Source organism: Thalassophryne amazonica, chromosome 13 (genome assembly GCF_902500255.1).
Source record: "Thalassophryne amazonica chromosome 13, fThaAma1.1, whole genome shotgun sequence".
In the NCBI taxonomy this organism is placed as follows: Eukaryota; Metazoa; Chordata; class Actinopteri; order Batrachoidiformes; family Batrachoididae; genus Thalassophryne; species Thalassophryne amazonica.
In genome coordinates this window covers 62,426,216-62,450,615 of record NC_047115.1, presented here as the reverse complement: position 1 = coordinate 62,450,615, position 24,400 = coordinate 62,426,216, and the positions used below count along the sequence as shown (strand labels likewise).

Sequence of the window (24,400 nt, the reverse complement as noted above, 5' to 3'; positions counted from 1 at the left end):
GCAAGCAGAACGGGCCAATCAGGAGGTGGAACAGGCCCTGCGCTGCGTGACGGCCGCGCACCCGGCGGCCTGGAGTACCCATTTGGCCTGGATTGAGTATGCCCATAACAGCCAGGTGTCTTCTGCCACCGGCCTCTCCCCTTTTGAGGTGAGTCTGGGGTACCAGCCCCCGTTGTTTCCGGTGGTTGAGGGAGAGGTCGGTGTGCCCTCGGTCCAGGCCCACCTGCGGATGTGCCGTCGGGTGTGGCGCGCCGCCCGTTCTGCTTTGCTAAAGGCCCGGACGAGGGCAAAAGCCCATGCAGACCGTCGGCGGACCCCGGCCCCTGCGTATCGGCCAGGGCAGGAGGTGTGGTTGTCGACAAAGGACATACCCCTCAAAGTGGACTCCCCTAAACTGCAGGATCGTTACATCGGCCCCTTCAAGATCCTCAAGGTCATCAGTCCAGCCGCAGTGAGGCTTCAGCTCCCGGCCTCACTGCGGATCCATCCTGTGTTCCATGTGTCCCGGATAAAGCCGCATCACACCTCACCCCTCTGTGCTCCGGGTCCGGCACCACCTCCTGCCCGGATCATCGATGGCGAGCTGGCTTGGACTGTGCACCGGCTCTTGGATGTCCGTAGGATGGGCCGGGGCTTCCAGTATTTGGTGGACTGGGAGGGGTACGGACCCGAAGAACGCTCCTGGGTGAAGAAGAGCTTCATCCTGGACCCGGCCCTCCTGGCCAACTTCTACCGCCGCCACCCAGACAAGCCTGGTCGGGCGCCAGGAGGCGCCCATTGAGGGGGGGGGTCCTGTTGTGTGGGCCGCTGAAGAGGAGGTACTGCTGGCCCACCACCACCAGAGGACACCCTGCCTGGAGTGCGGGCTCCAGGCACAAGAGGGCGCTGCCGCCTCACAGGAGCAGCCGGGGTGACAGCTGTCACTTATCACCTACGACAGCTGTCACCAATCATCTGATCTTCAGTAGTATATCAGCAAGACGACATCTCCACCTCGTTGCCGAGATATCGCTCTACCTAGGAGGTAAAGTGCTCAGCCGATTGTGTCGTCTTCCCGACAATAATACTTTGTTGCTTTGTGTGTTTAATAGCAGACAGTGAGTATTTACAGCTGGAGACTGTGTTGGACTTTTTCCCTACCTCTTTGATAAGTACTCACACTCCTGCACTTACCAGTTTCTGATGAGAGGTGGAGGTGGTTTTCCCACCATACGTGTTGCTGGGTGCAAACGCATCCACATCTAACTGTTTTTTGTTCCTCGCCAGCAGTACCAGATCCGACAAGCGGAGGCAGTGGCCACCTGGGAGTTCGGGACTTGGCAGCTCCAGTATTCCCGGGATTCGGTGGCGGAGGAAATCGTGTGGTTCCGGTTCTGCTTTGGACGGACGTCTCTTATCTTCGAGCCTGCCCACGTGACACATTTTTGTGAATTGACTTCATTGCTTACTATTGTGATCTGCCGTGTTTGTTGTGCTTATTCACAACAGTAAAGCGTTGTTATTTGACTTCCTCCATTGTCCGTTCATTTGAGCCCCCTGTTGTGGGTCCGTGTTCCTACACTTTCACAACTGTAGATCTGCTGTGGCGACTCCGAGTGAAAATAAGGGAGAAACCGAAGGTACTTACTGGTAAGTAACTTAACTGTTTTCTTTATATATTTGGTATTTAAACTGTTCATATTAAGTAATAAGATAGGATTTTTGTTGTTGTTATTTTAAAAAGGAATTCCCAGAAAATGACAAAGAACCAAGAACTGATGGCTGGCATATGCGAGAAAAAAAAAGTCTTGATCAGTGTTAATGTTTTTAGAGTTTTCTTTTAATCACTTTTAAAACTGTGCCCATTTTTTTATCTTGACCTTTTATTGTAATTAACTGGTTATTTATTTTATGGTGTACGATGGTGTTGGTTTGTATTATTATGCTGCAATTATTATGCTGCTTTTTTGGCCAAGTCTCTCTTGTAATCTCTTTCAATCTCAATGATACCTTACCTGATTAAATAAGAAAACAAAGTTGCCTCCCATCCCAACTTTTGTCTGGAGGCAAGAAGTGCGACCGATTATAGTCAAAAACTAGAGCACCATAAACGTAAAGCGCAAAGTTCGGCCAACACTAGTTTCCAATTCCACAACTTTTACCTTGAAAAAAAATTTCAAGGTCAAAGTCCTGTTAGAACGGCTTTTCATAAGCTAAATTAGATGTGATCAAATGTTCATGCTCTTGAATCAAAGTTTTTTGTGGTGTTGTCAGGTTTTTTCTCCATCTTTTTCAATTTCTGAATTCTTTTTCAGATAATTTTCACAGAACATTGGTTATCTCCTGACTTTAGCCTTTGATCTATGAACTTGAAAATTAAATCAGTTCTTGCCTATCAGGATATAAATCTTCTGTAAAAACTTCATAATGATTTTAAAAATTTTGGGTTACAGGCTGTTCACAAACAGACAAACAGGAATGAAAACATAACCTCCGCCCAACTTCATTGGCCAAGGTAACTTGAATGTTCTGATTAGTTTTTTGTTTGCTTTGTCATCAAGTCATTTAATAATGACTATCTGACAATTCCACCAGCGGTTCATTCTCCTCTCACTCTCTATCCCAAACTTATTCTATGATCGTGTCTTGGTAGATCCATATTGACAAGTCAACCTAAACATCTCTGCTTTTGGACTATTATCAATTAGACTAACAAAGTTAGTTAGTCAATGGAAATAAAAATGAACTGTTTGGTCTCATTTTTAGTCAAAATAATTTAATGATATAATGCATTTATACATTCTAGTATATTTTGGACAGCATAACAATATGCTTAAATATCAATACTGAATTGTAGAAAACAACTGCAACTAATTTGTGAATGCATTTTGGATAGTGTTTAAACAGTAATGAATCAATGAACATGTCAAAATTGATTCTGGCGATGCAAAGATTTATTATTGATGGAGACCGGGAGGTGGTATTTGGACACTGTATTAAACCAAAGGAAAAAAGTTACCCACGTTTAGTCAATAAAAAATACTCAGTGTGTAAACAATACTCAATGTTTAAACACTTTTGAAGGTATGACTATTTAAAAAAGTTTATATCCAACTGAAAAAAATTTAATCAGTCTGTAAAAATAGAAACCAATTTTTATCCCAATGAAATGTATTAAGAGTCAAATGTTTTCTTTTGCAATGCCTATACAATAGTACATAGATAAAATGTATAATCAATTTGCAATCATAATAATCATCTCTGTGATAGACTGGCATCCTGTCCAGGGTGTACCCTGCCTTTTGCCCTATGACAGCTGGGATAGGTTCCAGCTCCTCTGTGACCCTTCACTGGAATAAACAGGTATAGACATTGAATGAATGAATGAATGAATGAATGAATAAATAATAAATTTATTATTATTCAGGACAAATACATTTCAAAGTGCTTTACAATACTAATTTGCAGGGCTTTCAAATTAAGCCGGTGTGCTGTGGGATTTTTCGTTTAAAACAAACAAACAAAAAAAAACAGATTGGTCGCCACAATGCACACTCAGTGTATTAACAACACATATGATCACACAGAGATCCAAACTGTGACCGAATCTTTGCAAATCTGCTGACATTTTTCCTGATGGTGAAATACAAGGATGAAAAATAAGATAGGGCTGAGCAATCTGATGACAGAAAAAAATCACTTCATATAATCTGCATTTACTCTGTATTTGATATTATGCTCCATGCTTTCACTGTGTTTTAAAAATGGTCTCATGTTATATTCCATCGGCTCTGTCTCTCCCCTACTCCGTACAGATAAAATTTCATAGCCCCCGACATTAATGGAGCAAGTCTTCCTGCCTTGAACAACACACTGATTTTAAAAAGAAAAATGCTTTCCACACACAAACACACTCAAAATGGTTGGAAACACTGTAGTATATATGCCAGGCCTGTATGTGGTGCTGTAACACTCCCAGAAAAAAAAAACAATGAAGACGACGTTGCACATACACATAAAGCTTACACGCTCCATACGTACTGGAGCAAGTAGCTAATCTTGCCATGTTATAATGTAGCAGCAGAAGCAAGAACTTTACAAAGCAGCACACTGAGTAAATATGAAGTCTTTTAATCTCACTTCTTGCGCCTTTTCAGCCAGATTCATCATCACAGCCTGCCGAAAGCTGTTATCCACATAAGACACCCTTGTTTTGGAAAACGACGTCTGGAAATGCTTTAATTCCTTATCATGTAAATTGCTTGTGAATAAACACAGCGTGGAGGTGTTTTTAAAGAAGTCCTGTGTTTATTTTTCCTCTTGACTTTTGCCTCAATTCTATAACTGGAGCCCGACAGACAAGCAATCTGCTCCAACAAGAGGAAGAAAAAATAACTTATTTTAAAAGCTGAAAATCTTTTCTGAAATTATTTTGTTAATGTCACAGTACCTTTATTCACGCCAACGTTCACCACAGTTATTCTTAATCTCTTCAGCATTCTGCTAGTGCCAATAATAAATCCCATTAAGGATCCACTAAGACAAAAAAAAAAAAAAAAAACAAGAAAAAAAAACAAACATGTTAAATTACCTTGTCAACAACAAAAACATATCGTCCATCGTGACCAGTAGACGCCGGTAAGCTCAGTGACAAAATTCATTCAAACACTTTCTTTTATTGTTGCTATGTGACATCTTGCAGCTAGGGTTAAGGCTGAAGTGATGTGGGGCTATGACATCATTATTTCTCAAAAGTAGCATATTGGTGGTGCACATGACAACTCAAAGGCAGCATTTTTATATTTATACACTCTGAGGCCCATTTTCAAGAAGTAGCAATTTTGGGCTCCAGTTCCGTATTGACGAAATGCCAATACGAGACAGAATTTTTGCAGATACGCCTAAACTCGTTTCCGTGTGGACAGGGCCTTAGAAACTACCGGTTTATTTCACTGAAAACAGTATCTTCCCCTGTATTCTGAGGAGCACTCCTGGCTCCTGCAGAGTGTGTGTTTTAAGTGTTTAGATTATTTTTCTGTTTAGTGATAGGTAAAATTAGAGTTTATATAAAAACATGTAAACCAGTACAAGTAGAATGTTTCAAAGGACAATGACTAATTTTTGTAACACACTTTGATTTGTCCAAAGGAGAAAAACAACCAAATATAAGTGAATATCTTTTACTTTATAGTATACGAGGTCTGTCCAAAAAGTAACGGACCTTTTTATTTTTTTCAATAACTACATGGATTTGAATCACATGTGATTGCATCAGCCAAGCTTGAACCTTCGTGCGCATGCGTGAGTTTTTTTTACACCTGTCGGTTGCGTCATTCGCCTGTGAGCAGGCTTTGAGTGAGCAGTGGTCCACCCCCCTCGTCGGATTTTTATTGCGAGGAAAATGTCTGAATGATTTGGAGCTTTGCTGCATCAAATATTTCCAGAAACTGTGACAGACAGCCAGGTGGACACCATTCAGAAAATTCAGATGGCTTTCATGGACGATTTTATGGGGATCACACAGATTGAGGAGTGTTACAGCCGGTTTAAAGACCGCCCACAGCGGCGGAGGGCACGCCGCGCTCCGAGCGGCGATCGACAGGCTGAAAAAAACAGATCATTTCCAAACTGAAGGCTGTGTTGATCCGGGACGTCGTCTGACTACCAGAGAAATGGCAGAAGACGCGAATGGCGCGGGACAAAACCACCTCCGTGTTGGTCTCACAGGACGGCTTTCAGACGGCTTTCGGTGGCTTTTGAATGAATGAATGAATGAATGAATGAAAACTGTTTATTTCGAACATTTGATACAACAACAATTACAAGATAGATCAGTAAAGACAACAACAAAAAAGTTCCTACTGTGTACCCAACATGTCCGAAAAGGGGTAGGGTGAAGCATCAGCTTATTTATCCCTACCCCTTCTTCCCCACAACCAGTAATACCCTTTGCCACATATACACATAGATTCCTACACACCTAAACCGATATCAATATATATATATATACATATACATACACATATATATATACATACACACATCAACATACATACACATATACATACACATATACATATATACACATATATATACACAAACATAAATATACACCTTCACATACCTACTTACATACAAAATACTATATATTTACAAGCCGAAGCAAAAAACAAAAAACACCCTAACCCTCATTACCCTTCCTCCTCCCTATACCCAGAAAAAACCATATTTTTGTACCGCTGTTTGAACTGGTTCATGCTTGGACATTGCTTGAGCCCCACTCCCAATCTGTTCCACATCCTCACCCCACAGACAGAAATACAGAAACCTTTTAATGTTGTTCGTGCCCACTGATGCTTTAAATTAAATTTCCCCCTCAGACTGTAATCCCCTGATCTGTTAAAAAACATATTTTTAATATTTGCTGGAAGTAAATTGTTTATTGCTTTATACACAATTTGTACTGTTTGAAAATGAACCAAGTCTGTGAATTTTAAGAATTTGGATTGTAAAAATAGTGGATTTGTATGATCTCTATAGCCAGTATTATGAATAATTCTTATAGCTCTTTTCTGCATTACTGATAGTGATTGTGTTGTACCTTTATAAGTATTACCCCATACCTCTGCACAGTACTGTAAATATGGTAAAACCAGTGAGCAGTAAAGAATGCGGAGTGAGTTGTGGTCCAGAATATGTTTCGCTTTGTTTAGAACTGAAATGCTTCTTGACAGTTTACTTTGTATATGTTTTATATGAGTCTTCCAGTTTATCTTATCATCTATTATCACCCCCAGAAACTTATTTTCATGTACCCTTTCAATATCTACCCCCTCGACTTGTAACTGAACCTGTATGTCTGTATTACAATAGCCAAATAACATGTATTTTGTTTTACTTAAGTTTAATGATAATTTGTTTCTGTCAAACCATATTTTCAATTTTCCCATTTCTATACTGATCCTCCTCAGTAACTCCTGCAAATCCCCCCCTGAACAAAAAATGCTTGTGTCATCTGCAAATAATACTCATTTTAATATTTTGGAAACATTGACAATATCATTTATATAAATTAGAAACAGTTTTGGACCCAATACTGACCCCTGTGGGACGCCACAAGCATTGTCCAAGCATGATGATGTATATTCCCCCAACTTCACAAACTGTTTTCTGTTACTTAAGTAGCTTCTCACCCAGTGCAACACCTACCCCCTAATCCCATACTGTTCAAGTTTATTGATTAATATGTCATGATTAATTGTATCAAAAGCCTTTTTAAGGTCTATAAATATTCCAACTGAATGTAATTTGTGGTCTATGGCGTTTGTAATCTCCTCAACTGATTCTATTAATGCAAGTGATGTTGAACTATGTGCTCTGAATCCATATTGACTATCAGTAAGTAATTTATGTTTATTTATGAATTTGTCTAATCTATTATTGAATAACTTTTCTAATAATTTGGAAAATTGTGGAAGCAAAGAAACAGGTCTATAATTTGTGAAGTGGTGTCTATCCCCAGTCTTATACAGCGGCACAACCTTAGCTATTTTCATTTGATTGGGAAATTTACTGGTTTGAAATGATAAGTTACAGATGTATGTTAATGGTTCTACAATCCATTCAATGACCTGTTTTACCACCACCATATCAATTTCATTTAAATCGGTAGATGTTTTATATTTACAATTATTCACAATGTCTATAATTTCATTTCCATCCACTGCTGTGAGGAACATTGAACAGGGATTTCTTTCTATAAGATTATTATCCCAATCCTCAGATTGGGAATCGGGAATTTTTTCTGCCAAGCTTGGTCCAATATTTACAAAAAAATTATTAAAACCGTTGACTACCTCATCCTTATTTTCCTTCTTGACATTATTATCAATGAAATACTGAGGGTAACTCTGTTTTTATTACCATTTTTGATAATGCTATTTAATATATCCCATATTCCTTTAATATTGTTTTTGTTATTATATAATATGTTACTATAATATTCCTTCCTACATACCCGTATAATATTAGTTAATCTATTTTTGTATTTTTCCTATATCTATTTTCTGCCTCTTTAGTCTTTAGTTTTATGAATTCTCTATACAGTGTATTTTTCTTATTACATGCATTTCGTAACCCTTTCGTCATCCATGGTCGAGCTTGGATTTTTTGTTTTCTGTAGTCTTGTTTAATTGGACAATTTTTATCATATAATGATGTAAATATTTGTAAAAAAGTTTCATATGCACTATCAACATCACTTTCACTGTATACCTTTTCCCAGTTTTGCTCCTGTAAATCCTTCTTTAGTGTGTTCATGTTTTCCTCTGTCCGCACTCGCCTGTATTTTATTTTCTCCTCTGGCTGATTCCGCCGATGGTTTCTATTATAAACGATGAAAACTGGTAGATGATCACTAATGTCATTGATTAATAATCCACTCACAGTGTTATTCTCAATATCATTGCTGAATATATTATCAATTAAGGTAGCACTATGGGATGTAATTCTGCTTGGCCTGGTGATTTTTGGATATAAACTCATACTGTACATTATACTGATAAATTCATCTGTTATTTTATGCTTATTTGGATTGAGCAGATCAATATTTAAGTCACCACAAATGAACACAGTTTTTTGATTAGTTTTTGAGAACATTTTTCCCATACAGTCAGTGAATGTTTCAATACTAGATCCTGGTGCTCTATATACAGCTGACTAATACATTTTTGCTTTTTTCTTCACATATTTCAATAGTTATACATTCTAATAAGTTATCAATCACAGTTGTCATATTGTCTACTATTTTATAATCCATGTTCTTATCCACATACACAGCCACTCCTCCTCCACTCTTATTTTTTCTGTTTACACAATTAAATTCATATCCATCCAGTTCAAAATCCATTCCTTTATCTTCATTGATCCATGTTTCTGATATAGCAATTATGTTAAATATTTTTTTAAACTGACTTAAATATTCTTTAATGTTGTTAAAGTTTGCATATAGACTTCTGCTGTTGAAATGGATTATTGATAATTTGTTATCCGTTCTAATGATCCGATTAAACTGTTCATCTGTATAATAGCAACAACTGTCATTGATATTTGAGAAGAAATTATTGTCCGGGTCTATATCGTGCTCCAAGTCCAGTACATTGTGGTCTGTGTATTTAAATGTTCTCAGTTCTACTTTTCCATGATCAGCAATCCTTTGAGTTATATCCTTCTTGTCTCCAGATGTAGATGAATAGGTAGTAGATGAATAGGTTCCTCTGGTCTGTGTCATGGTGTTGTGATGTGTTTGTGTCCTCATACCTTATTGGTCATATTTGTCCAGATCCTCGCTTTAAGAAACACTATTGTTCATATTTGTCCAGCTCCTCGATGTTCCTTATTGCCATGACTTTTGCTTGTTCTGGTGATCCGTTCAGTTTGATGAATATTTTACAGTTTGAAGTCCATGTGTGCTGGATTTTTCCCTGTTTCTTCAAGAAGCGTGCTTTCCTGGCGATGTCGGCATTCCGTTTGGTGAGATGTTCATTGATGAATACGTTTGTCCCTTTCAGTTTTCTTCCTTGTTTTAACAGTGCTGTTTTGTGTTTTCTGTTGATGAATCTCATGATGACGGTTCGTTTATCACCGTCATTTCTCCGGGGCAGAGGGTGGCACGCTTCAATGTTATTTAAATCCATTTCTATACCTTTAGATAGGAGGAAATCAGCAACCTGTTTTTCCACAGAGCTGACCTCCTGTTCACTGGGCTCCCCTCCGCTCTCATCTGTTACCGCCCGTGCGTAGGACCGTGGTTTGATGTGAAGACCTGTGATGATGACGTCGTTAATTCTGGTGTACTGCTCCAATTCAGCCACTCTATTTTCCAGCTGCACCAGATGCCGGTCTTTCTCGGCATTCTGGAGCCGTAATGCCTTCACCTCCTCCACCAGATCCATGATTGATTTCTGTTGCTGCTTCACAACAGAAATCTCCTCTGATAGAAAGTCCAGAGATTTTTTAATATCGTCACCTTCCTCCGCTGTCAGAACCTTCTTAGGCCCCATGGTCGGCTTATGAGCAGCTTGTCGATCGCCGATGTTAACAGCCTGCGTTGTTTGTCACCGGGATGGATCTGCACTGCGCTGGTGCCGCGCGGCCTCGGTGTTTCCGCGCTGATGGATCCGCGGTGGCTGCACGAGGCCTCGGGGAAGCGGCACTCGTGACGCGCGGCTCTAATGACGCAGTGCGCGGCCTCAGTGAATTCACCACGTTGAGCGGGCCTCGGACATTGTTGCTGTCCAGTCGCGGGGCTAAGTTGCCGGTTGAGGTGGTATTCCCACTGTCCGGGTTGGCAAACACCGGCGTGGCAGATGGCAACTACAAACACCACCTCTGAAAACTCAGGTACAAACTTTTTGCAGCTCGCTCTGACGACACGCAGCTCTGACTGACTGTGACTGACGCAGCTCTGACCTCACTTACTACTACTACTACTTTTCAGTCGTGTAACTATCCGAGAAATTGTGGATTAGCTGGACATGCCAGAACATGTCCTGTGAGGCTTCATCACAGTGTTTCTTTGCGCCATGCGGCTCCGTCCCGACGTGCGAATTCCTGTGGTTTTGTCCCACGCCATTTGCGGCGTGGTGGCGCATTCCTCCGCTCCTCTTTCCATGACAAAAACTCCTGTAACAGTGGAATGTGCCAAAAAAGTGGTATGTCCACCTCTTCTGCCATTTCTGTGGTAGTCAGACGACGTCCCGGATCAACACAGCGTTCAGTTTGGAAATGATCTGGTCGTTTCAGCCTGTCGATCACCGCTCAGAGTGCTGCCGCTGTGGGCGGTCTTTAAACCGGCTGTAACACTCCTTAATCTGTGTGATCCCCATAAAATCGTCCCTGAAAGCCATCTGAATTTAGCGAATGGTTTCCACCTGGCTGTCTCTCACAGTGTCTGGAAAAATTTGATGCAGCAAAGCTCCAAATCGTTCAGACATTTCCCTGACAATGAAAATCCGACGAGGGGGGTGGACCACTGCTCACTCAAAGCCTGCTCACATTCGAATGACGCAACCGACAGGCGTGAAAAAACTCACGCATGCGCACGAAGGTTCAAGCTTGGCTGATGCAATCACACATGATTCAAATCCATATGGTTTTGGAAAAAAAATAAAAAGGTCCGTTACTTTTTGGACAGACCTCGTATAGTTTAAGGTGGAATAAGAAATAGGCCTTTCCATATGACTATTAAGGAATTTACATACTATAATGCACCCTGCATTGCACAATGAGTTGGTGCATAGTCACATTAAACAGTGACGCAAGGAACAAACAAAGTGCCATCTTCATCAAGGTCCAAGGATCTGGAATTACTTCTGTGAATGTTCCAGTTGGTTTTAAGGTTCCCTGATACTTTAGCCTGACTCCCACCTTCTCAAAAACTATGTGAAAGCCCTGAATTTCACATAACACCACCACCAATTAAAAAAACAAAAACAAAAATGACTTACATAAAACCAAATATACATGCAATGTAAACACAATATATTCAAATAAAATGAGTTATGTAAAATAAGCACTCCTGACAGAAGTGTGTTTTAAGATGGTCTTTAAGGGACTCGACGGAGTCTGATCTTTTCACCTCCAATGACAGGTTATTCCAGAAGACTGGAGCACGAAAAGAAAAGGTTCTACATCCTGCCCATTTCTTCTTAAATTTAGGATCACATCATAAGCCTAGGTCCTGAGAACACAGGGTACGTAATGGAACTTCGGGTTTAATAAGTTCCACAAGAACCTTGAGGACATTTTTCATTTGAAATAAGCTTCAAGAAGTTTTGAAACATTGCTCTATAACATTAACAAGGACAAGTAACAAAAAGAAAAAAATCATCACAGGAGTGGAAGCACCATCCCTGCTTGAGTCACAAATGTGATTTCCTCATATAAGGTGACACGACAGAAGTCACTTGAATATCACATTAAGAATTCACTACGACTTTATGAACAATGAAGTCTTTTCTCCGAGTGCAGTTATACAGTATAGTATGGTGCACTTAAAAATGAAACATTTTAAGAGGAGGAAGATGGGATTTGACAAAGCGAGTTTGAGTTGACAAACAGCGAGGTTTTATATGCAAATGATCATTTGAGTGTGTGCCCATAACCCATTATGGTTATGGATACTGAATGAGGGCTTGTCCAGGTACACATGCTTCTACAATTATTAAAATTTATAAAACAGAACCATATGCAATTTATAACTCTGCTTACGCACATTTCATTTTTTTCTGCATGCACGATTCTACATAGAGTTTTATAAACAAAGTTCCAAGTGTGCCAAAATGTGCCTTTTGGAACATACTGTACTTTAAGGTGAATGACAGAGATATTTATTATGCTGCAGGTTTGTTCTAAGATGTATATTTAATACTCCTTTCTGTTGTGAAAGAACTAAGTGGACCAACAAAAAATCAGATCAAACATGGAAACAGAGGATAAAATATATGACATAGACACTAATATTGATGAAAGTATATTTGACTTAAAAACGATTGGTTGTGAGTATTATACAGTAGAACAGCTGAATAGTGAAAAAATTGCAGAAGATACCCTGTCACTCATACATATAAACAGTCGAAACTTGTATTGTAAAATGTCACAAATAAAAGATTATTTAAATCAGTTTCAAAATAGATTTAGTATTGTTGCAATCACTGAATCTTGGCTTAAAGATGATCTCATGGATGAAGTTCAAATGGAGGGATATGAGCTGTATTTTGTAAACAGAAGATATAAAAAAGGCGGTGGTATTGCTCTGTATACAAAAACAGATCTGATGTGTACAATTGTTGAAGAAATGACAATTATGAATGATGTCATAGAAATTGTAACAGTGGAACTTGTACATGAAACATCTAAGAATATTTTAATTAGTTGTGTATACAGAGCACCAGATTCTTGTGTTGTGAAATTTACAGATAAAATAATTGAATTATTCCATCAAATTAAAAACAAAACGCTTTTTATGTGTGGGGACTTTAATATTAACATAGAAAGCTCCAGCTGCCAAAGATTAAGTGATTTTGTGAATACAATGTATAGTTTGGGGTTATTCCCCTTGATAACAAAACCAACCAGAATTACATCGCAAAGTGCAACGGTAATTGATAATATATTTACAAACAGAACAGATGAAATTATTAAGAATGGGATCTTCATGACAGATATTAGCGACCATTTACCAATTTTTTCAATATTTAAATATAAAAATAGGTACAACAAAAAAACTGATATAAACTTTAAAAGAGATAAGTCAGTAAAAGCCTTAGAGGCATTAAAATATGACCTTAAAAATCAAAACTGGGAAGAAGTTTATGTCAGTGATGTTAATGTAGCATATAACTCATTTATGAAAATATTGATGAAATCATACAATAAAAATTGTAAATTAATTGAAATTAGTAAGAAAAGAGTAAATAAACCATGGCTGACAAAGGGAATAAAAAATGCTTGTGCAAAGAAAAACTATTTATACAGGTGCTTTTTAAAATTGCAAACAAAGGAATCAGAACATAAATACAAAAAATATAAAAATAAACTATTAACAATAATTAGGAAACAAAAAAAAGATTATTACAGTGAAAAACTAAATAAGAGTAAAGATAATATGAGGGTAACATGGGGAATTATAAAAAGTGTGATTGATAGTGATGGAACGAAAGAAACTATTCCAAATTACTTTGTTAAGGAAAATAAAGAGATATATGATATAAAAGAAGTTGCAAATGGGTTTAATGATTATTTTTCAAATGTAGGGTCAAGTCTGGTGGGAAATAAACCAATAATAGAAGATAAATTATGTACATTGGTAAATACGGTCAATAGTATTTTCCTGGACAATGTGGAAAAAGATGAAATAAGAAATATTGTAAAAAACTGTGTAAGCAAAAGATCAACTGACCATGAAGATTTAGACATGATGACTGTAAAAAGTATAATAGAAATTGTTATTGAACCATTTACTTATATTTGTAATCTGTCTCTGTCAACTGGGGTTTTTCCAGATGAAATGAAAATTGCTAAGGTAGTCCCATTATATAAAAATGGAGACAAACATAATTTTTCTAATTACAGGCCAGTATCATTGCTTCCACAGTTTTCTAAAATTATGGAAAAAGTTTTTGTAACAAGATTGGATAAATTTATTGAGAAACATCATATTTTAAATAATGCTCAGTATGGATTCAGAACAAAACATTCGACAGCTATGGCAATTATGGAACTAATAGAGAAAATATCAACAATAGATAATAAGGATTATTTTGTAAGTATTTTTATTGACCTGAAAAAGGCTTTTGATGTTATAGACCACTCAAGATTGCTCCACAAGTTACAACAATATGGAATAAGAGGTGTTGCACATCAGTGGGTAAAAAGCTACTTAGAAAATAGAAAACAGTTTGTTCAGATAAATAATACCAAATCAGAATTGTGTAACATTATTTATGGAGTACCACAGGGATCGGTACTTGGACCCAAACTGTTTATTTTGTATATCAATGATTTTGTGAATGTATCCAATGTGCTTGGCAGCATTTTATTTGCTGATGATACAACGCTGTTTTACTCTGGATCAGATATACAGGAAGTAGCACAAGTGATAAATACAGAGTTGGAAAAAGTTAAACATTGGTTTGATATAAACAGATTGTCACTAAATATTAATAAGACAAATTTCATATTGTTTAATGATAGAGCGAAAGAAAATAATGTGTCATTACAAATAGATGGAATGGATATACAAAGGGTAAAAGAAATGAAATTTTTAGGAGTCATGATTGATGAAGATCTTACATGGAAGTCACACATAAATTACATAAAAGGAAAAATAGTGAAAGCCATTGCTGTTTTGCATAAAGTAAAATATTCATTAAATAGTTATGGTTTATTAACATTGTACAATTCATTGATTGTCCCATATTTAACTTACTGTGTAGAAATCTGGGGATCAACATATACAACCTATATACAACCTTTATTTATTTTGCAGAAAAGAGCTTTAAAAGTGATTAGTAACAGTGGTTTTAGAGATCCATCTAATCCATTGTTTATTAAGTATAGGGTACTTAAATTTCATGATTTAGTTGATTTGAAAATATTACAAACGATGTACCAAGTTAATAAAAATACTTTACCAACAAACATTCAAAATATGTTTGAAAAAAGAGTAAGTAGTTATAAATTGAAAGGAATAGAAGTCTTTAAAAAACCAAGATTTAGAACCAAAGTAAAGGAAAGGAGTATTGCAGTAAATGGTGTCAAATTATGGAACAATCTTAATAAAGAAATTAAAGAATTAAGGTCGCTTAAATTATTTAAAAAACATATTAAATTAGATGTATTAAGTAAGTATGAAACTATGAAGTAAGTCAGTGGGCTGCAAGAAAGTCAAAAAAAAAAAAAGAAAAAGTAAACTGTTAATAATGTTTGGAGTGTCTTAAGTTTAAATGTAACCTGTCAGTGATGTAATCTATTAATTTCTGGTCATAATTATGAAATGGGTCAGTGGTATGTGACAAGTTAAAGAAATGCAATCTGTTAAATAATGTTGACTATGATGCTGTATATTGAAAGACTGTATTGTTAAAAGGGGCAGAAATCATAAGACTTGTTCTTCTTTCTGCTCCTTTTCATTCTGGTATTGTGGTGCTTTTGTTTTTTGCTTTTCTGTTTTTCTTTTAAATGAATGAAATAAATATTAAAAAGAAAAAGAAAAAAAGTCATTTCTCACTGATCATACCCCATTTCTATCTTCACCCACAAGAAGAGCCTAAAAAACCCAATAACATCCTAAAGGATCACTTTCAGTAAAGTAGTTTAAAATAAATTTACGAGGAATAAACTAATCATTCGATGACTTGATAATGAAAGCAGAATGTTCTGAGGCATATTTTTTAAATATGTATCTTTTATTAGAACATTTTACAGACTAAACGGTTAAGTGTGATTAATTATCATCTGATGTTGGAGCCTGAAACAGTTCTCAGTGACAGAAAGTGAAAAATAAGTTTCAGTTTAGAGCATCTCCACTTCAACCACAATGAGTGAGAAAAGTGTGCAACAGTCAGATTCCACTGACTAATGAATCTTTCTACCTGACTTGAGTTCAAACACCAACTTTAACCAAAAACCCAACTTCTGATCACAGCCATGGTTGTCGCGTTAAACACTGAGCACCCAAGAGAGACCTGACAGCTGTCAGTACTGCAGCGCCTGATTCAAACACTTTCACTTGTCTCTCACACAAATAGACTTTTTAATTGGCTTCTATGATTTCCTGGGATACGACCACACTTCACACAGTAATCGGTATATTCGCACACAAACTCACTCACTCCCTCATGTACACACACTTAAGTCTATAAATAAAAGGCAGGAGAAGGGAGCAGATTTAGGTCAGCAGACAAGTCTGCATGCCGTCGAGCGCACCGCTCTTTCCACCAAGCCTCCTTAGGGAGAAAGTGCAGCTTGGCAATCCCAGTGACGACGCCTCACAAACTCACCAATGCATAGCATCAACGTGCCTTATTACTGCAGCATGCACCTTAATCGACGCAGTGTTATTCTTATTACTACACTGCCCACCTGGTTCCAGCTGCACACGCTTCAGTGCTGAAAGTGTCATCGTTTTCACTGCAGGCAGCACCCCCATTACTTAAGTATAACCCTTATCAGTGCAGTATTACGTCACCTGAAGCCCTACTGTCGCTCCATAAGCCTTATTACTACTTATAATAGCTGATTACATCTGCATCCAAAGAAACAGAGCTAACCATCATCGTAGATTCAGCCTCGTAGACTGACAGGAAAATAACATTACTAAACTGTAAACCTTTTTAGGTTTGGCAATGAGCAGGAAGGAAACACTGTGCTCAAAATAAGGTAATGCCTCTTTAAATTTAGGGCCTCTGAGTTTTTTTTATTCGTTCTGCTGTTCAAATTTCAGCAGAAACCTGCAGATTAGGAGATGATCTTTGGTTATCTCACTAGAAAAACAAGTGAAACCATGAACGTGTTCATTATTCGTTTCTGGATACGCTGTTCTAGGGACTACTAAATGCCAGAATGAGACATTCCCATGTAGCAAAAATCAGGTTTCCCCCTCCGCAGTGACACTTTGGATCATCATGCCAGATGATAAAATCCTTGTCAAGTGGGGCTCACCTCTGATCAAACAAGCCTCTGTGGGTCCTCTTACAGAGAACGTGGGAACTGATGACTTAGCCTCCCTGCTGCGTGTGGGACACAGCAATGGAGCAAGAAAGTGAGGCGTAAAGCCTGTTGTCAGTGTCAGACTGCTGCGTTGTGCTGCAATGTCAAGGAACACGCAAGAGCCACACAACTGACTGAGACAGCCTCCAACATCACACCTCCTCCACTACGCTGCACAGAAACACACTGATTTATCAGTCAGCCAATAAACACAAAATTCATCACAAATAAAACTAATAATCGCCTTATGATTTAAATGCTGTAACCAATCTCAGGAAAGATTGGATGGTTTTCTCTGTTTTATATCATTGTAAAGCCATTATATTTGGGTTTCATACTGTTAATTGATCAAATCGGCCGTGAATACCAAGTTAGGCAATTTAAGATCTTTGATGCGTTAAAAATTCTGCACGTGTGAAAATAATGATCAGATCTGATGAAAATAAAAAGCTGAATGCTTGATGTTCTTATGAAAGGCTTCACAGTTCAGTCTTGATATAACTGACCATAAAAATAATATATGTTGCAATTTGTTCAATAGTGTAATTAATTGGAGATAATTAAAAGCATATTTCTCACACACACATAAACATATATAAAAAAAACTATCCCCCCACCCCCACACTTACAAACACAAACAAATAAATGAACCCTGTTTAAAGCTTTGCAGTTTTCAAGCATACCGTAGGTTAAAAATGATAAGTATTTTGTTGCATAAGTCAATAGTGACAATGTACAGTCAGGCACATAAGTATTTGGACAGCGACAGTTTTTGTCATTTTGCCTCTGTACAACACAACACTGGATTTAAAATTAAATGGGTGCCTGTAATGCAGACTTTTAGCTTTAATTCAAGGAGTTAAACAAAAAATATTGCACCAACCATTTAAGATTTACAACTACTTTTACGTACAGTCCCTCCATTTTCATAGGCCATCAGTAACTGGAAAACAAAATATAAGAATTATTGTTAATACAATAACTCTAAATACATACATTATATACAGTAATTGTAAATACTGTATAATAAATCTGTCCAGAACACACACCTCTCAAAAACTAAGGGAGAATGCAAGAAGAAAACTGGTGAGGGAAGCCACTAAGACACCCATAACAATGATGTCAGACTTACAGAGATCTGTGGCTGTGACTGGAGAAACTGTGCATAGTGCAGCTTTTGTCTGTTGCATCACGAGTCATACAGCTTCATGGGAGAGCATTATAAAGAAGGATGTTCTTAAAAAAAAAAAAAAGATGAGAAATATCAGCTACACTTTACTAGAAGGCACATGGGAAACTTGGGCCTAGATCTGATTCATTTTCTTGAGTGAAAATCGTTTTTGGTTCCAATCCACCATGAAGCCGTGACTAGTGATGCAACTCACAAAATTTGCATTACACAGTTTCTGCAATCACTTAGTGGTTAGCACTGTTTTGCCTCACAGCGAGAAGGTCATGAGTTCAATTCCCGCCTGTGGCCTTTCTGTGTGGAGTTTGCATGTTCTCCCCGTGTTTGCGTGGGTTTCCTCCCACATCCAAAGACATGTGGGTTAGGTGGATTGAAATCTTTAAATTGTCCATAGGTGTACGAGTGGGTGTGACTGTGTTTGTTTGTCTGTTTGTGGCCCTGTGACAGACTGGCGTCCTGTCCTGGGTGTACCCTGCCTTGCGATCTTTGACTGCTGGGATAGGCTCCAACGCCCCGTGACTCTGTGGTTGAAGATGAGTGAGTGTGTGTGAGTTTCTGCAATCACAACCACAGCAGCCAATAACTCCTCAAGAGTTGTCATGAGTGTCTTGGTAGCTTCCCTCACTAGTTTCGTTCTTACATGATCACTCAGTTTTTGAGACCTGCTGACACCAGATTTACGACATGCCACCACACTATTTGTATTTCTTAATGATTGACATATGAAATCCAAGACATATTCAGTGACTTGGACATGTCCAAGTCACTGAATCATACCTTGATGTGTCTCAGAAACCTGACTGTAAAAAAAAAAAAAAAAAAAAAAAAAAAAAAAAAAAAAAAAAGATGATTTGTATTAACAATAGTACTCATTTTTGTTTTTTCTAATTACTTAATGGCCTCTGAAAATAGAGGAACTCTGTACAGAAATGGCTGTAATTTCCTAAATGGTTAATACGACACCCTTAAATTAAAACTGAAAGTCTAAGCACACCTGGGTTGTTTCATTTCAGTTGCACTGTGTTGGTGTACAGAGGCAAAATAACAGACACGGTGTCACGTCCAAATACTTATGGACCGGGCTCTTGGGTTTAAAAAAAAAAAAAAAAAGTTTATCACAGACTCTTGTCGAAGCGGCCACAAACTGAACTCAACTGGAACGAGTTTTCGTCACAGACAGGCGGCCAGCGGACGTAAAACAGAGACGATATTTCCAGCCTGAATCTATTTAAGAGGAAAACTTTTGCAGACTGACTCCTCGCGGCGTTTCTGACGCGCACCTTCAAACGTGTGTCTCTATTTTTCTTTTAAGAAATCGCCTCTACTCGGTCGTGTCAGTATTTCGTTGGGAGCGCGCGTTTCTTCGCTTTCTGAAAGACAGAAAACCGGTTTCTTACCACATGCAGGTCCACTGGAGTTTGAAATAGAAACATTGGGGGTATTTAAACAGTCCTGTCGGGTAGAAAAAAGAATAAGGCTTCCGCGCTGCCGGAGACTCTGTCACACAATGGCGCTGACGGGAACACAAAAGTGCCTCCGCGCTGCTGCCTTCACGGCCTGTCGAAATTATGACAATCCAGAGGTCAGCTGCACCTGCGCTTCACTGCGCACAAGGCGGAAGGTTCAGTTTTATTTTGTTAAGGGAGAAACGTTATTTATTTAGCGCTGGAGCTGCATAGCTGATGGTGTGGTGTTCAGAGTCAGCTTTCAAAACAAAGCACAAAGCATGTCAAAACTACACACTGGAGTAAATCGATGCCATGTGTAACTACAGTGCATTAGCTCATGAGGAGAGCACAGCTCAGGTGTATGAATTTGCACAAACTTTGCAGGAAGGAACTCTGTGAAACTTAAAAAAAAACATCATCAAAAAAAAAAAAAACAAAAAAAAGATCATAGGTGTGCGTGCAAGTGTGAATGTGTTTGTCTGTCTGTATGTTGCCCTGTGATTGACTGGCATCCTGTCCAGGCTCCAGTAGAGTGCCTTGAATGGAAAGTGGCACATGGCACCATTTTTGGATTCAACTGCGCTCAACGACTGAATGGACCTTTAATTTTTTCAACATTTTTTTAAAATCATTCCACAACATATAGCAACACATCCACGTACAGGTGCTATCAAAATAAATATAAAAATAATTAAGCTATCAAATTTACACAAATTTACATTTTATGATGATTTATTTAATTAATTTAAAGCCTGATTTATGCAGCTGCTGCTCTGTAACTCTGTCACGCGATGACGTGCGTGACAGTTTTAAAGTTCTCGGTATCTGGATTATACAACGGAGTTTTAGGGCCACATTGAATTTCTTTTTCTTTTTTTTTTTGGACTTCGAGAATAGAGTCGTAATATAGATTGAGACTGGGGCATTGTGGGTTGGCAGCATATTTAAAAGTGATTGGAAAACATCCAGATGGGTTGTGTCAGTGTGGTCAGTTGGAAAGTGTTCATCATGTTTTAATGTGCTGTCCTATGTATTCTAGCGGAAATTGTTTAAAGATTTGTCAGACTGTGGATTGACTGTGTTTTCTTTTAGGTCAATTTTTTCTGAGAGCAGTTACTCGCATTTAGTGGACAAAGCTGTGATTAAGTTTCTCCATTCCACCAACCTCTATTTGAGAGTCTAACATAAGATAAAGTATTTAACTATTACCTGTGGGGGGCAGCATTATGCTACGCCAGAAGAAGAAGAAGAAGAAAGTCATAATATTATGAGAAAAAAGTCATAATATTTCCAGAATAAAGTCATAATATTATGAGAAAAAAGTCAAAATATTATATTACTATTCTCGTAATATTATGACTTTATTCTCGTAAAATTATGACTTTTTTCTCGTAATATTACGACTTTATTCTCAAAGTCTTAAAATTACTACTTTATTCTCGTAATATTACGACTTTATTCTCGAAGTCTAAAAAAAAAAAAAAAAAAAAAAATTCAATGCGGCCCTAAAACGCCATCATAGCTTTATTCTGGACTAATATGACCATCAACAAGATTTTCTTTCTACAATCATCGCCTCCAAATCAAAGGTAAGCTGTACATTTTCCTCCTGTACCGACTTTGTGCTGTAAATGTCCAGACTTTTCGGATCCATTTGTCAGCACGCACGCTATGTAATATGATGGGAGACGAAGGATTAAAAGCAGAAAAGTGTCAAATCACAGCCTTTTGTGTTTGATTTAACAGTGCACATCCAGGCTGCCGCTCCGAGTCTGAGCACGGTGTGAAAAAATAAACGGGCAGACTTTTAATCACGTAAATGTCTCCGGTCCCACGTGCGAGGGGTTTAATGGAAATACGCTGTGATCCGACGGGACATTTTATCAGATGTGAGCGAAAAATCCGCTGTACAAAATGGAAAACAATACAAAAACTTTGGGACTTTTTTGTCCAGTGACTGCGAATATCTGGATTATACAATGACAGTTTAGATGAGTTTTACTGTACATGGGACTGAACAATAAATGTACCTCTCAAAACTATGACGATGATGTCGGCTTCCATCCCACATGGCTGACTTTATTTTCCCAACTTTTTCTTCTGTTCAGATCTGAAGGGAATCTGTACATCTTGAAGCCCTTGCTGTGTCTATTTGTGCATCCAAATGCACAGCAACCCGTCATTTTCAGCGAATGAATAAATAAAATAGCTGGATTTACATGCCGACACATTAACAGTGAACGCTATTTTGAACCCAAGATGGCACCATGAGTCACCTGACTGATTTTTTTTCGACTCATCATGTCGCCTCTCTCTCTCTAATAAAGGCACTCTAGCCTCCAGTACCCCCCACCCCCTCCCCTGTGACCCTTAATTAGAGTAAGCGGGTATAGAAAACAGATGGACGGACAGATCTGTCACTTAACCCTTGTATGGCGTGTGGGTCTGTGGAACTTGTTTTAATTTTTTTTATCAAAAGAAAAATTATACAATTAATTATTTAACTGTGTTGACGTAAACATCTGTTGAGTATATTAACATAAGCTTGTTTGATTGTGTTTAATTAAAAACCCCAAAATACAGCGAGTACACCAGACCCATCAACACTGGCTGAATAACAAAAATATGAACATCACACAGAGTTAATCTACACACTGTGCAGGGCACTCCAAATCCTAAAAGGGCCTGAGTTGGGGCTGCCCATGTTAGCCTATGTGTTAAATGGATGCTAATTACTAGAATAAATAGACTTAGAGCACAAAGCCGCACAGAAGGAACTCTTACTGTCAAGCTGCACATATGTGCAGTTTTTTTTAAATCGCACTTAAAAACTCTTCACTGGCAAAGTTCATCCCTATATTTGAGTGCATACTAAATACACAGGCTAACCTATGGAAGCTGTAACATCAACCAACCCCATTAACCCAAAAACATCTCCGCAGACTCCACCACGACACATACAGACTGTGGAGAAAATCTTTTCAAACTCAAAGTCACTTGCATGAGGGGTGAAATGTCTTATCTTGTAGACCAACCAGAGCTCAACTTAGTGCAGTATTTAGTATGTTACTACATGTTCTGTCAGTCATTTTGTGCCTTCTGTCTTGGATAGAATGGTCATATAGCGCATCTGGAAAGTATTTACAGCGCTTCACTTTTTCCACATTTTGTTATGTTTCAGCCTTATTCCAAAATGGAGTAAATTCACCCCCCCCCCCCAAAAAAAAAAAAAAAAAAAAAAAATTCTACTCACAACATTCCATGATGAAATGAAAAAAAAGTTTATATATATATATATATATATATATATATATATATATATTATTGCAAATTTATTAAAAATGAAAAAAAAAAACAACTAAGAAATCACACGTACATAAGTATTCACACCCTTTGCTCAATACTTAGTTGATGCACCTTTGGCAGCAATTACAGCCTCAAGTTTTCTTGAATATGATGACACAAGATTGGTGCACCTATCTTTGGGATTCCTATTTGCAGCACCTCTCAAGCTCCATCAGGTTGGATGGGGAGCGTTGATACACAGCCACTTTCAGATCTCTCCACATATGTTCAATCAGATTCAGGTCTGGGCTCTGGCTGGGTCACTCAAGGACATTCACAGAGTTGTCCTGAAGCCACTTCTTTCATATCTTGGCTGTGTGCTTAGGGTCACTGTCCTGCTGAAAGATGAACTGTCACCCCAGTCTGAGGTCAAGAGCGCTCTGGAGCAGGTTTTCATCCAGGATGTCTCTGTACATTACTGCATTCATCTTTCTCTCAATCCTGACTAGTCTCCCAGTTCCTGCCGCTGAAAAACATCCCCACATCATGATGCTGTCATTACCATGCTTCACTGTGGGGATGGTGGCTGGTGTCCTCCAAACATGATGCCTGGCATTCACGTCAAAGAGTTCAATCTTTGTCTCATTAGACCACAGAATTTTGTTTCTCATGGTCTGAGAGTCCTTCAGGTGTCTTTTGGTAAACTCCAGGCGGGCTGCCATGTACTTTTTTACGAAGGAGTGGCTTCCGTCTCCTCACTCTCCCATACAGTCCTGATTGGTGGATTGCTGCAGAGATGGTTATCCTTCTGGAAGGTGCTCCTCTCTCCACAGAGGAATGATGGTGCTATTCAGAGTGACCATCAGATTCTTGGTCACCTGTCTGTTGACCTCTGAGACAGGATTGTCTCAGAGGTCAACAGACAATTCCTTTGAATACATGCTTGGTTTGTGTTCTGACATGCACTGTCAACTGTGGGACCTTATACATAGACAGGTGCGTGCCTTTCCACATCATGTCCAATCAACTGAATTAACCCCAGGTAGACTCCAATTTAGCTGGAGAAACATCTCAAGGATGATCAGTACAAACAGAATGCATCTGAGCTTAATTCTGAGCTTCAAGGTAAAAGCTATGAATCCTTATGTCCATGTGATTTCTTAGTTTTTTATTTTTAATAAATTTGAAAAAAATCTAAAAAAAAAAAAAAATCTTTTTTGACATTGTC

General features: G+C 38.2%; 1 protein-coding gene across 3 annotated transcripts in view; it reads right to left on the bottom strand.

The window, feature by feature from the left end:
* Positions 1–24,400, bottom strand: part of sertad2b (SERTA domain containing 2b) — a 135,226-nt gene that overhangs the window by 27,824 nt on the left and 83,002 nt on the right. The window contains exon 1 of one of the 3 annotated variants that reach the window (XM_034184663.1): positions 19,837–19,988. The exons of the other annotated variants lie outside the window; for them this stretch is intronic. The gene's annotated coding sequence lies outside the window, so the exon portion shown is untranslated. Of the gene's footprint in view, positions 1–19,836; positions 19,989–24,400 lie in introns of those variants that run through there. 3 annotated transcript variants of the gene reach the window in all.